Source organism: Mesocricetus auratus, unplaced genomic scaffold, assembly GCF_017639785.1.
Source record: "Mesocricetus auratus isolate SY011 unplaced genomic scaffold, BCM_Maur_2.0 Super-Scaffold_100022, whole genome shotgun sequence".
NCBI classification, from domain to species: domain Eukaryota; kingdom Metazoa; phylum Chordata; class Mammalia; order Rodentia; family Cricetidae; genus Mesocricetus; species Mesocricetus auratus.
The window spans coordinates 27,232,941-27,245,941 of record NW_024429203.1 but is presented as its reverse complement, the minus strand read 5'-3'; the positions used below and the strand labels follow the sequence as shown (position 1 = coordinate 27,245,941).

The 13,001-nt window shown below is 39.8% G+C and overlaps 1 long non-coding RNA gene across 1 annotated transcript; it reads right to left on the bottom strand.

Moving 5' to 3' along the window:
* Window positions 1-11,416: 11,416 nt before the first annotated feature.
* Window positions 11,417-12,599, bottom strand: LOC121133474. The gene is made up of 2 exons (XR_005870327.1): window positions 11,733-12,599; window positions 11,417-11,623 (listed from the first exon to the last, which is right to left on the bottom strand). It is a non-coding gene; the product is annotated as an uncharacterized LOC121133474 (long non-coding RNA).
* Window positions 12,600-13,001: the final 402 nt, after the last annotated feature.

Genomic DNA, 13,001 nt, shown 5'->3' with positions numbered 1-13,001 from the left:
ATTCTTATAATTAAAGTTTTGTTGTTCTTACGAATTATGTATTTGGGATACATTTTCTGGCATGATATTTTTTTGTGACTCTGCTGCAGAAACTAACTAATTTATACTTTACCAGTAACGATCTCCCAAGTCTCACTGGTGCTGGATTTTATCATTTATCCTTATACTTGTTTATCTGATATGTGTTAAATGGCCCTTTATAATTGTTTGCATTTGAATTTCTTTAATTAACTTTGGAAGCTTAGCGTTTCAAATGCTGGCTTAATGTTGGTGTTCCTGGGTGTTTGAATCTGGCTGTGTGTGCCCCAACCCCTCTGGGAACCTGGTTTAAATGAACTCAGTATATTTTAGATGGCAAACTTTAGCTACACTGCTATGTCTAGGGGAAACACAGTTCCTTATTCTCTTGCATCTCTTTTTTTTCTTGATTTTGTAGACTTCCATTATTCCAGACTTTTATGTTTTTATATCATTGAACCTGTCATTAATTTTTACTTTGAAAACTTCCACATTCTTCAAACTGTCAGCAAGAATAGGTGCTATCAGTAATAGTTTAGAGACACTTGTGTCATGTTCCATATGTAACTTTTAATTCTCTAGTATACAGACACAAAATAATTAAAATAAAACAAAACCCCACCAACCTCCCTTTCATGGAGTGTGATCACGTGGATTACAAACTGAAGTATGGTAAATTTTTGTTTTGGTTTTGCTTCTGTTATTTTGAGACAGGGTCACATGCAACCTGTGTCCTCCAACTTTTGTAGCTGAAACTGGTCCCGGACTGATCCTTCTGTCTCCACTCCAAGTGCTAGGATTATAAGCATGACCTGACATGCCTGGCACATTAGGAACCTTTTTACTAATATGTTTTTTAATCTTTGGTTCTTTTAGTGAGTGAGTGGTCTGAGACCAGTGTCATCTAAGAATTTGTTAGGAATATAAAACTTGGGCCAGCAAGATGGCTCAGTGGGCAAAGACCCTGGCTGCCAAACTTGAGTTTGATCCAGAAACCACAGTGGAAGGAGAAAACCAGCTCCAGCAAATTGTCCTCTGACCTTCACATGCATGCTTTTGTGCTCGTGCACACACACACACACACACACACACACACACACACCACACCACACACACACACACACACACACACTAAGAGAAAGAAGGAAAGCAAACAGAAAGGAGGGAGGCAAAGAGGGAGGGAGGGTTGGAAGGAAACTTCAAGGCTACTCTACACCCACTGGATCAGGAACTGAAGTGGGCCCTCACCTGTTTCTATAAGCCCTCCAGGTGTTTCTGACACAGGCTTTTACTTGAATACAAACTTAACAGCCATGGTTGCACTTGCTTCTAACTTTGAATTAATTGGTACTAGAAATCATCTCTCTTCGATAGGTGATTCCCCTGGGGTCTACAGAGTAGTATTTATTCCATTTATCAAAATGCCTGGCGACAGTGCCCCTCCACCCCATCCTTGGCAGCACAGCCAATTAGATGCCTCAAGTCTTCATTTGCAGTTTCACTCATAGCTTCCCTCCACTCAACACCCACTAGGACTTTCTACTTGTTAAGGTTTGCATGAGGATATTCTTCTAGTTGCCCTCCTGGGTTATTAGCTTTGTGATATTGTGTGTATTTTTATCTTTGCTGATGGGGAACCTCTCACTATGCTTTCTCATTATTTTCTGTTCTCTGGGGTCTATCCCTAGTGACTTCGTTGCTGATCTCTTCCCTTCTCTCAAGGTCAGTTTTGAAGCACTTTTTAATCATGATGCAGGCAGACAGTCTTAAAATATTGAAGTTTAAAACATAAGAGAAAAAGTTCATAAAATTCGAAGGGGGCCTGAACCCCAGGGAATGTAACTGGGAATACTTTGAGGACTTTCAAAGGTCATGGTGTTGATAGGGTCAGGGAAACAGCTGGGTTTGGATCCTAGATGTAGATGCCCTAAAGTGGATTCTGTCAGCTCATCTGAAGTTAATCAGACTTCCAAAAAACAAGACAAAACAAACAAAAAACAAAAAACCAAACCAAAAATACCTGGCCAATTAGAGTTATTTGGAACAATCTTCCAAGGTACTCTCCCAAAGTTTCTTACATTTTATTATTTAACAGAATCCTTAAATCCGAGCCGTCGAAACGACTCAGTAGGAAATGCACTTGTGGCCAAAAATTGCAACCTAAGTTTGATTTCAGGAACCCACAAGGTGGAAGGAAAGAACTCATTCCCATAAATTGTCTCTGATCTCTCTCTGTGTGTCTCTGTCTCTGCTTCTCTCTTTCAGATCTCTCTCTCTTACAACATGCACAAATAAATGTAAAAAAGAAAACACAGAATCTCCTTACCTGGGCATGTACAAAGTATAATTTGTTACATTTTGGATGCAAACACCCAGGGAAACCCTGTTCTGCCTCAGGAGCTGCCACACTCATTTCTAGAAGTGAGCTGCCACACCTATCTCTGGACAAAGCCTTCTGATAAATAATAGACTCTGAAGTTACTGCTTTCACCCTGTCTTAAAAAGTTTTTAAAAACTGATGTGTCAAAACACAGGAAGAAATTGATGGTTTTCTTTTTCCTATTTTGGAGACTACTAGCTTACATGACCAGTGCTTTTATTATCCATAATAAGTGCAAGCTGCTACCAAGATCGTTCATTCAAGGCCGGGATCTGACTCAGCCGGTAAAGGCACTTGCCAGCAAGCTGCATGGCCTGAGTTGGAAGGAGAGAACTGACTTCTCCAAGTCAGTTGATTCTGTGCCTGAAAGATGTGAAGGACTTGAGTCTTCCCTCTACAAGCTCTACAAGTTTCCTTTGTTTCTCAGGTCTATTTCCTCATGACAGTAAGATGGTAGCTAATGTGTCCAGCTTCCTCCCATAGCACTCAAAAGCAAGAAAAGGTCTTCTTGTCCATCTCTTCTATGACCAGGTAACCGATCACAAACCACTCAGCTCCAGGAAGCTCCCATTCACACCTGCCAGTCACTGGTGAGAAGGGTGATGTTGTTGACTAGCTGCCATTGGCTAGCCATCATGCATCTTTTTGGTTCAGAAGGACTTACATTCTAAATCACTCAAAGACAGTACCAATAGTAATTCTGGTAACAATTTTCTTATCAAGGATGTACAAAAGCTGTTGGTTAGAGACCAAGTGTCCACATTAGCATTATACACATGATGTTCTCAGAAAGGAGAGCTTCAGTCTTTGGCATCTTTTAGCACCCAAGTCAGCCACCTTGGGAACATCCTGAACTTACTCACAGAAAATAAAGTACTTGTCATGGAAGTAAGCAGTCTACAAAAAAGCATAAAACAATCAGGTTTTTGTTTGGGATTTTTTATTTTGTTTTTATTTTGACATACTGTTTTTTTAAGTATTTAAAATACTGAGTGAAATCTGTAGCTTCACAAGTCTGGTATTTGTGACAGAGCTGTGCCCTCAGACAACTCGGGAGCTTGGAGGGACAGTTTCATGAAAAGGGACAGGGCTTCCTTGGTGTCTGTGTTTGTTTTCAGCCCATTGTGGAACCTTAGAACTTCTGTGCCATCTCCCGAGTGCTCTACTTAAGCTATTTTTATTTTTAATTGGATCTTCTTTTACTTACAGCCAAAGTAAGCATCATTTAATGCTTTACTTAAAAATGACTTTCACAATGCTAGGGTGTGGTGGTGTACACCTTTGATTCCAGCACTCACAAGGCAGAGGCAGGGAGATTGCTGTGAGTTCAAAGCCAGCCTGCTTTGCATAGCAAGTTCTGAAACAACCAAAGCTACATAGTGAGACCCTGTCTAAAAGAAAACTGAATAAAGAGGTCTTCATGATTTAAAAAAGCAGACTTTATTATTGGGAACAGTTTTTGGCTTTAAGAAATTCAACAGAAATGTCAGCTTCTGTATCCTGTTCTCCCTCAACTTCCACTTTGCCCTGTTACTAGAGTCTTGTGTTAGTGTGGCTCATTCATTTCCACTGACGGTCCAATGCTATTACCTAAAACCCAAGAACACATCAAGATTCCACATGTACATTCTCCACACTTTAGTATGTGCGTGATGATATGTATTTTCTCTTCTAGTACACAACAACTTCATTGCCATAGAAAAACCCTTATGTAGCCAGGTATGGTGGTGCAAGTATTTGATCCCAGGACTTGAGAGACAGAGGTAGGAGGATCTCTGTAAATTTGAGGCTAGCCTGGTCTACATAGTGGGTTCTAGGCCTGCCAAGGCTACATAGTGAGACCCTACCCCTCAAAACAAAACAGAATCCTCTATGTCCCATCTATTCATCCCACCCTCTACTCCTGAAGGCTACTGATTGCCTTTTTAAAAATTGTCTCCATAGTTTTTATCCTTTCCAAGAGCATTACATAGTTGGACTCACACAAAGCCTTTCCATATTTGCTTTTTTTCCCATACTTAACTATTTTCATTTAGTGTCTTTCATGTCTTTTTGTGACTTAATAACTCTATTTCCAACTTGATTTCTTTTTTATCACTGAATAATATTCCATTGTATGGATGTACTAAACTTTGTACATTCACCTATTGACAGAAATCTTGGTGTCTGTATTTTAGAAACCAGGACTAAATCTAAAATTTATGTGCAAGTTTTAATGTGTTCATATGTTTTCAGCTCATTTGGGTAAACAGCAAGGAGTGTAATTGCTGTATCATATGGTAAGAATGTGTTTCTTTTTTTATTTTAAGAATCTGTTGAGTTATTTTTCCGAATGGTTATACCACTTTGCTTCTCAGCAGCAGTGAAGGAAGAGTTCCCATTACTCTGTATTCGCACTAGCATTTGGTGTTGTCAGTGTTTGGATCCCAGCCACTCTGACAGGCACACACTCAAGCAGGCTATCTGGAATGGCTTCTCAATGTTACTCTAACTTCCAGCTCTCTGATGACATAGGATGTGACCATCTTTGACAATGTTTACATCCCATCTGTAGATCTTTTCTGGTGATTTATCTGTTCAGATCGTTTGGCCATTTTTTTTAAGTTGGAGCGTTTATTACTGTTGAATTTCTTAAGTTGTATGTGGTATAATTTAGAAGCCAGATCCTTATCAAATATATGTTTTGTAAATATTTCCTCCCAGTTTGACTTGTCTTTTTCTTTTAACTGTCTCCCTGGAGAAGTTTTTAATTTTAATGAAGACCAGCTTGCTTTTATTTTTCTTCCATGAGTCCTGTGTTCCCTGCTGCATCCACAAAATCATACAGCCAGGCATTGTAGCTCATGCCTACAAACCTAGTGCTGAGGGGCTGAACAAGGACCTTCATGAGTTCAAGGTCACCCTGGGCTATGTAACAAGATCTCATGTCAAACAAAACAAAACAAGCTCAACAAAAACAAATTAGAGAAAAAAATCCAGCTCTTATCTTCTCTACGGAGATGCTGAGCTATCATCATGTAGCAGCCAAAGGAGTTGCAGGTTCAGTAAGCCAAGGCCATGTGGAAATACATGGATTAGTAGTTATGGGTTAATAGTTAAGTCAGAAATAGCCAATAAGAAACCATAGCCAATGGCCAACAGTATTATAATTTTTAAAAACTCCAAAAATCCTCATCAAACTCAAGATCATGTAGAATGTTCTCTTACATTATCTTCTATAGTTTTATAGTTTTACATTTAGCCTTACAATCTATTTTAAGTCCATTTGTTTTTCTGTGAAAGGAGTGGGTATGTAGGAAAATTCATTTTTTTCCATGTCAGTGCCCAGTAATTCCAACATTGTTTGATGACTGAGAATAGACTTTCTCCTCTGCATGCCTTTGTTTCCTTACACAGGTCAACAGATGTGTTTCTACAGGTCTTATTCTGGGCTTTCTGTTTTGTTTCCTTGATTTTTCTGGGCCAGTCTTTCAACAGCTCATTGTCTCCATCACTGTGGGTTTGTATGTAATAAGTCTTGGGTTTAGTTAGTAACCAGCTACCCCAAGTTCCATTCTGTTTCCTTTTTGCCTTTCCATGTAAGCAGTGTAGAAAAGATCCTTTAATTCACCCATTCACAGATGAGCTGGAGGCCCAAGGCCATTGAAGGTTTGTTTAGTATCATATGTGAACCCAGAACTGTTGCTGCTGAGACCCCAGTATTTTCCTTTCTCCCATGTCTTCAGACAATGAACCAAGCATGTGTATGAACTAGAATCAAATTTGGTTTCTTGGCTCCTGCATCCCCAGCCTGTACACAAAACAGAACCTGGAATTTAACAGAGATGTGGGTCCACTGCATAGCAACTTGCTTACAAAGTTATACTCTTTTTTTCGAGGTATCCTCTGACTTAAACACATGTACTGTGGCATTCATGCCCACACATACGTACATGTAGTCCTGCTCCCATGAATATGCCTAGGTTTTCAACGTTGCTCTACTTCATTGCTTAAGTGTTTTTCCTACTGCACTATCTGTTACACTTTATTATGGTCCTTTCCTATGATGATGTAAATATTTCACAAATACAACTTTCAACAGTTGCATTGTATTTATTACATTTAGTTATCATATAACATTCCAATTATTGAATTATTCTAGTTACTGCTAGAATTTTTTTATTATAATTGTATTCTCATAGTTCAATGTGTGCATGTCTTCATCCCTATCTCTGATTTCAAACTTGTCCCTAAGTAAAGATGTGGATGCTTTGTATTTTAAGGAGGCGGCCCTCTTCAACTATTTTGTTGTCAGTTTTGTCAAAACATGTGTGTTTTTAACACATTAGTACCACGTTCTTACTATCTTCACATCCAAACACAATGCAAGACACTTATCTTGTCTCCTTCTCGTCAATTTGTTTGTTTTTTGCCCTTCTGATAGCTCTCAGCAGATATAAATATATTTTTCTTTTTCAAGTTAAGACAGAGTTATGGGACAATGGCCTTTAAGAGGAGATTCTTAAATGAAAACTATCCAAAGAGCTGTCAACAAAACCCCACTCGATTTGTCATTAATAAGGACCTGCCACCAGAACTTACCAACAGTTTTAGATGCATCTATGCATAAAGATTACTGATATGACCTAAAAACCTTCTCTCCCACACCCAAGAAGTTGAATTATCTCACTTTAAAACATATAAGTCAAAACATAAGAAAATTAGAATGAAATAGAAAAATATACAAGCTCCCCCTCCTATCTCCGTATAAGATTTAGTGATGAATCCTTCATTTTGCCATGTTAATGTTATTTTAGACCCAGTCTATCTAACTTGTTATGTAGTCAGTTGAACTGAATAATTGAAATCTCCCAAGACTACTACATCATTTGTATGTATGCATGCATGTATGTATGTATGCATATAGTCTTAGGGTATAGTAAATTGATTGCCAGCTGGTGTAATTGTAGAGCAGCCAAGCAGCATAGTAACCAAAGGCCAAATCATTGCCAAGCTACCTCTCATAAAAGTGTAGACCTTGATCAATAAATGGGACCTCTTGAAACTAAAAAACTTCTGTAAGGCAAAGGACACTGTCAATAAGACAAAACGCCAGTCTACAGAATGGGAAAACATCTCCATCAACACTACATCTGACAGAGGCTGATCTACAAAGTTTATAAAGAACTCAAGAGACTAGACATCAAAATACAGAATAATTCAATTGAAAAGTGGGGTACAGAATGAAACAGAATTCTCACCAGAAGAATCTCAAGTGGCCAAAAGACATTTAAGGAAGTGGTCAACATCCTTAATCATCAGGGAAATGTAAATCAAAATGACTCTGAGATACCATCTTATACCTATCAGAATGGCTAAGATAAAAAATACTGAGGACAGCTTATGTTGGAGAGGATGTGAAGTCGGGGGAATACTCCTCCACTGCTAGTAGGGGTGCAAACTTGTACCGTCACTTTGGAAATTAGTGTGGCAGTTTCTAAGAAAATTGGGAATCAAACTACTTCAAGACCCAGTGATACCACTCTTGGACATTTACCCAAAGGAAGTTCAACCATACCACAAGGACATTTGCTCAACTATGTTTATAGCAGTATTGTTTGTAATAGCCAGAACCTGGAAGCAACCTAGATGCCCCTCAACTGGAGAATAGATAAGGAAAATGTGATATATTTACACAATGGAGTACTACTCAGCAGCAAAAATGATGACCTCATGAAATATTCAGGCAAATGGATGGAACTAGAGAAAACCACCCTGAGTGAAGTAACCCAGACTCAGAAAGACAAGAATTCACTCATAAGTAGATATTATATGTAAAACAAAGGATAACTAGACTAAAATCCACAGCTATAGAGAAGCTAGGTAACAAGAATCTCCCTAAGAAGAGAAATTAGATGATATCTACAGGGCAAACTGAGGGTGAAGGGGAGGCAAGTGAGAGGGAGGGGGATGAGAACAGGAGGAAAGAGGTGGCCTAGGCGGGGAGGGATGCAGTGGAAGAGCAATGAAAAAGATATCTTAATAGAGAGAGCCACTGTGGGCTTAGGGAGAAACCTGGTGCTAGGGTAACTCCCAAGAATCCACAAGGAGGAACCTGGCTAAGACTCCTAGCAATAGTAGAGAGGATGCTTGAAATGGCCTACCCCTGTATTCTGATTAATGAGTACCCTAACTATCATCATAGAGCCCTCATCCAGTAATTGATGGAACCCAATGCAGAAATTTACAACCAAGAACCAGACCAAGCTCCAGGAATCCAACTGAAGAGAAGGAGGAGGAAATATAGGAGCAAGGGAGTTCAAGATCATGGTGGAGAAATTTACAGAGACAGCTGAACCAAGCTCATGGAAACGCATGAACTCTAGACCTACAATTGTGGAGATCCAGGAAACCAAACTAGGCCCTCCATATGTGGGAGACAGTTGTGAAACTTGGACTATCAGAGGGACCTCTGGCAGTAGGATCACTCTACAAACCTGGTATGTGAGCTAGCTTGTTCAAGCCCATTCCCTATGGTGGGATGCCATGCTCAGCCTTAATGCATGGGAGAGGGGCCTGGCCCTGCCCCTATTGTGCCAAACTATGTTGACTCCTCATGGGAGCCCTTACCCCTGAGGAGTGAACAAGGGATGGGCTGGGGGTAGGTGAAAGGGTGGGAGGAGGTGGGGACATGGGAGGAGGGGTGGGAAGGAGAACTGTGGCTGGAATGTAAAATGAAATAAAAAAATTTAAAAATGGGAAAAAATGTAGACCTTGTTATAAGACAAGAAAACCATAGCCTAAGCTTCCTTATCAATAAATATAAAAACCTCAAAAGTTATGAACAAGTCAAGTTTGGTGATACATATAACCCATGACAAAGTGAGATTTATTCTAGGAGTACAATGTTAGATTAATAATTCAAATACATCTGTAATTCATTGTGTTAACAGAATTAAAGAGAGTGCAGTATGATCATCTCAGTAGATGAAAAAACCAGTAGCAAAATTCAATAGCCATTTATTATAAATTTCTCAGCAAATAAAGGAAACCTCTCCAGCTGATTAAGTCTATAAAAAGTCTACATTAGTATCAAATTAGCCACATACTGAACATTATCTCACTAAGACTGAGAACAATGCAAAATTTTCTGAAACTGCCACTTCTATTTACATTGTATTGCAGGTCTTTAAGATGTGTTTGGGTGATATGTGGGGGCATAAGGGATATGTGCATGTGTGTGCAGATGCCCACAGAGGCCAGAAGAGGGCATCGGATCTCCTGGCACTGTAAGTTGTTATGTGCTGCCTGGCAAAGGTGCTCAGAACCAAACTTGGGTCTGGGTCCTCTGTGAAAGCAGTACATGGTCTTAACCACCTAGTCACCTCTCCAGTCCTGAATCATGGATCTTAAACAGTGCAGAAAGACAAGAAGAAAAGACAGCATCTCACTAAACAACAGCATCACCAATTGGGGAGCAAGGCTTCAAATACCTGAGCCTACGGGGACATTTTGTATTCGAATCACCACTCCAACTTGAACTACTACACATGGCTAATGTGGACGAAGCAGCTCCATTGCTGATTCACACATCTAAAGTTGGGGTAGTCTCAGATTCCTTAGACTGTGGGACATGGCACTAATCCCAGGTGTTGAATTAAGCTGAACTGGATTGAAATGAATTGAACTAAGGAATATCTACCTTACATGAAAGGATTGCTATTGGGGGAAATCTCCTCGACCCATTTGTTCTTAGAAATGGTTTGTTTTGATATTGAGAATACAAGGAGAAAATGGTTTGTCTCTCTTTCCTATACATCTTTCTTGCTTAGATGTAGCTATATAGGACAGAAAGAGCACCAACTTTTGACAAAAATATTGGAAACTAAGACTTCATCAATTGTAAAGTTTATGCTCCTCAATAGACACTATTAAGGGCTGGAGAATGGCTCAGTTGGTAGAGTGCTTGCCTGGAACACACAAAGCCTGGGTTTGATACCTAGTACTGCTTAAAAACCATCCCTACAACCACATAAAGCCAGACATGGTAGATAATACCTGTAATACTATCACTCAGAAGGCAGAGGCAGGCAGATGGCTCACAACCATCTAGAATGCCTTCTGGTGCCGTCTTCTGGCCTGCAGTGCATGCATATATGCAGGCAGAACCTTGTATTCATAGACACACACAAAGGACTTGTGTCTATAGAACCTACGATAAAAAGAAATGTCAAAGAACTCGGTTTCTTGAATAAATGAAAGACTAGAGCAAATATTTCACAAAGAGAAAGTTATGACTCAATAAACACATGAGAAGTGTCCTGATACTATCACTCATCAGAAAGTTGCAAATTAAAACCACAGCAAGATACCACCCAAAGCCACATGAAAACTATAAGTAAAATTATTGACAATGCTAAAAGTGCACTCTTGTCTTACTAATGTAGATGAACAACCGTGTCGGGAACATTTTGAACATACACACATAAATACACACAGAATTAAATATACACCTACCCCTTCACCCAGCTATTCTACTCCTGTCTGGACTAGAGAAATGACATAACATATGCACAAAGTGATTTGTTAGTAGCAGCTTAATTCACATTACTTAGAGAGTTAGTAGAAAACATAAATGCCTATCCACAGAGAGAGCTGTATTCATATTATTGCATGCTACTCAGCAATAAAAAGGAATGAATTGCTAATTTCTATACCATTATGCTGTGGTACATGTATATATGTATATGTTCATATATTTTATACACAAAATAAATAAATATTATAAAAAGTAAAATTAAGTAAGAAGACAGCTTCTGGTGGGAAGATGGGGGTAGAGGACAAGTCCAAGGTGTTATTCCTCAGAAGACATCCTTCTTGTTCATTAAGACAGGGTCTCTTGTTGGCTTTGAGTTCATGGAGTAGGTCAAACAGTCCAAGGAATTCGCCCAACTGCCTCGCCAGAGGTGGAATTACAAATGCACCCCACTTTATGCAGGTATAGTGCACACGGACACACACACACACACACTAAACAAATAAATGTAATATTTTTATTAATAAAATGGGCCTGCAAATGGTCTGCCCCAGAATTTCAGAATGTCTTGACTGAACATGCCTCTTGCTCAGTGCTGGACTAGCAGACCTCCCCAGATCAAAGACTGTGGCGGTGTGAACTGTGTGAACGCTCAGCTTCCCTAGCTGAGCAGTGCAGTCAGAGAAGCAGAATGGGGATGTTCTCTTAGTCTGCAATGAAAAGATTCACCCATGAAGACACACTGTTATTGAGGACTTTTGTTTAAAAGGAGGGGAAGAAACCCAATGCAAACCAGCTTAAGTTCAAAATAAAATATACCAGAAGGCTGCTGAGAGAGTTCTTAATCAAAGTGGGAAGTGCTGCAGTCAAGGATGAACAGGAAAGCTGAGCCTAGGATGCTGAGCACAGAATGCTAGGAATGCTGAGAACATGTGGTCTCTCCTCTCATCATTCCCCTTCCTCTAGATGGCTCCTAGGAAATGTGATGCCATCATTGAGATGCAGATGAGTCTTTAAAATGAATTAGTCGTGGTTACTCTTCTGAACGCATTAAAATCACTTACACCTCACTTGCAAGTGATGATTATTTTTTTCTAGTATTATGCTTTGTGTGTGTGTGTATGTGTGTGTGTACACAAGTGTGTATGTGTGTTTGTGAGGGAGGGTGTCATTTTTAGAATGACAGTTTCTTCACTGAGACAGGGCCTCTCATTGACTTTGTCCTCACTGAGTAGGCTAGGCTGGGTGACCCGGGAGCCCCAGGAATTTATTCATCTCTGCCTCCCCAGTGCTGGGATTACAAGTGTGTACTGCACCCAGATTTCTTATGTGGATTCTGAGGATCAAATCAGGTCCTTGAGTTTGCATGGAATGAACTGTAGTGACTGAGCCATCTCCTAGGCCCTAATTTTGTATTAAAACCATTCTTAAAAGAGGGAGGGAGGCGGCGATGGCAGGTCTGCGCCATTTCAGTCTCCTTTTTAAAAACATTTTACCACTTTCTGGTGCTTGCTTTTGTGTTTGCTGGTGTGTTTCCAGCTGCCACTGCCAATCACACAGGCCTACCCCCAGTTCTCAAACTAAATACTACCGAGTAATTTTACTTTTCAAATAAATCAATCTATCTTCTTAAAAAAAAAAAAAGATGCCTCTTTAGCTAAGCACCATGGCCCATGCCTTTAATCTCAGCACTCTGGAGACAGAAGCAGGTGGATCTCTGTGGGTTCAAGGCCAGCCTGGTCTGCAAAGCAAGCTCCAGGACAGCCAGGACTGTTACACAGAGAAACCCTATTTTGAAAAACCCACTGACCAAACAAACAAAAGACATCTCCTTAATCAGGTACAGTAGTGAACTTCTTTAATTCCAGCACTTGGGAGGCAGACCCAGGCAGATCTCTGTGAGTTTGAGGCAGCCTGGTCTACATAGTGAGTTCTAGTCCAGTCAGAGCTAAAAGATACCTCCTTAGCAACTGTCCTATGGCAAATTACTTCATTTACTTAAGCCTGCCTTGTGTAGCCACATTTGTTTTTTTAAACCTTTATTTTTATGTATATGGGTTTCTGCTTACAGAAGTATCTGTATAACAT